At 53.8% G+C, this 2152-nt stretch overlaps 1 protein-coding gene across 1 annotated transcript in view; it reads left to right on the forward strand.

The window, feature by feature from the left end:
* Window positions 1-2152, forward strand: part of DHX37 (DEAH-box helicase 37) — a 31036-nt gene that overhangs the window by 8967 nt on the left and 19917 nt on the right. The window lies entirely within an intron of this gene.

A 2152-nucleotide genomic window follows, 5' to 3' on the forward strand; every position in this document is an offset into this window, starting at 1 on the left:
GAACCGCTCCCCCGAAATGCAGGTTGGCCTCTCTGGTGTTTGATTAAGAGCTTAGGTGCTCAGGTCAATGCTGTGAGGGGGCTGAGGGTGCAGAGAGAGGGCATCCCAGGATCTGAGCAGGTTGCATTGCCTTCTGTGCCTCAGTTTCCTTGCCTGGAAAAGGGGGATAGCCGTACCCACCTTGCAGGGTTGTTGTAGGGCTGATGAGCGGGTGCCCGGCACGTGGTCGGGGCTGCTGAGATGGGTGTCCACTGCCCTTATCATCGTCTGGTCAGTGTCACCTTCAGCCTCTGACCACAGGTCCTGGTCCAGGCATCCGCTCACTGGGAAAAGAGCTTGGGCTCTGGAGTCAGTTGACCTGGAACGGAGTGCTGGTGCCTCCACCTTCCAGCTCATTCTGGGCCTCGTTTTCGTCCGTAGCATGGGGGTACCCGTCTACTCACAGGGACTCAGGCTCTCTACACTTCGTATCCTTGTCCGGTAAAATGAGGGTCTCGCTGGGTTGTCATGACAACAAGATTCAGGGAGGTGAAGCCCGAGGCCCATGGAACTCACTTGGGGAGCTATGAGGCTGGTGATGCCGCAGGGTCTGGCCCATCGCGGGTGGTGGTTCCATCCACACGTTTCCACGGAGCACGTGCTGTGGGCCAGCACAGGAGGTGGAGCGATCTGCAGTCTCGGAGCTCTCAGTCCAGCAGGGGAGACCGAGGTCGACCACACATGGGACAAGAGCCACGGAGGGCAAGATCGGATACCGTGACGGGGGAGCACAGGAGGGCCTGGCCTCATCAGGGAAGGCATCCGGGTCGAGAGCTCAGGGACCAGATGAGAGCATGGGGGCCGCCCCACACCGAGAAGTGCATGAGCAAAGGCCTGAGGCAGAGGGTTCCTGGGTCTTAGAGCAGCTGTTTAAAACCACAGATTGGATTGTGGAAATGAGGTGATTTCAGTCACAGGTACATTTGTGTGCTCATATATAAGCAATTAGGGTGAGCTGGCTGCTCTTACAGACCCTGAAGTGCCACTGGCTTCATGCCACAAAGCTTTCCTTGTAGGTGATGTCAGAGCCCAGTGCCATCTGCTGCGAGTTGGGGTGTGAGATTCTGCTCCACACGGCCATTCAGGAACCCGGGCTCCGCCATCCAGTGTCCCTGGTGCCCCCTGGGGTTCATCCCCTGCCTTTCTCTGTGGTTTTTCCACGTGCATGTTTTTAAGCCTAGGTTTGCTTGTTTTTATAAGTGGCCTCACATCATATATATTTTTCATCACTTGGCTTATTTGTTAGTCGGCATTGTGTTCCTGAGATCTGTTTATCCGTGTAGATGTGTGTCACCAAGGTCCGTTTGGGTTTTGTTTTGTTTTGTTTTCACTGCTATAGAGCATTACGTTGTGTGAATAGAGCACAGTTTAAGTACCCTCCTCTGGCTGGGCATTTGGGTTGTTTTAGCTTTTTTGCTACCATCTTCACTTCTGATTTAAACATTCTTGCCTTTTTCTCAAAGCCACAGGTACAAAAATTTGGGGGGAGCAGCGTTTACAAACTGCAAGTCACAGCCATTGTGGAGTCATGAGATGGCCAGCACCTTTATTTATTTATTTTTAAACCAATGGAATGGAATAGAGATAGAGAACAGAATGTTTAAAATTACTGTGCTAGCATGCTTCACACATAACATGGGCAAGCAGGGGTTCACGAAACTTCTCCCTCACTATGTAATACTTGTGTGAGCGTGTGTATGTGTGTGTGCACGCGCACCCACGTGTGAGTACCTAGGAGAGGAATCGCTGTATCTCACACTCTTGATTTTGGTAAAATTAGCACCCGGTTGTTTGCCGAAGTGATTGTGCCATAAGTGTAGGCTCCCCCCAGCAGCAGGCAAGAGTTCCTTGTGCCCAGAGGGGCTTCTCTGCACCACGCTGTCCCCGAGGACCCAGCCCATGTCTCTGCCCCTCCCCAGCCGCCCGGGCTTCCATCCTCCAGCGAGCGCACCTGTTCCCCTTGGCTGGATGCCGGCTGCTGCCTTTATAGGAACCACGTCACCCTACGTAATCTTGCTTTGAGCAAAGCCCCCCATTCCCTCCGCCCTTCTGCAGGGGACAACAACCCCCCACCCCCATTCTGTGAGCGCTGACTTCCCCTCTCTCGCCAGGA

The sequence above is a fragment of the Lipotes vexillifer genome, unplaced genomic scaffold, assembly GCF_000442215.2.
Source record: "Lipotes vexillifer unplaced genomic scaffold, Lipotes_vexillifer_v1.1 scaffold21, whole genome shotgun sequence".
Lineage (NCBI taxonomy): Eukaryota > Metazoa > Chordata > Mammalia > Artiodactyla > Lipotidae > Lipotes > Lipotes vexillifer.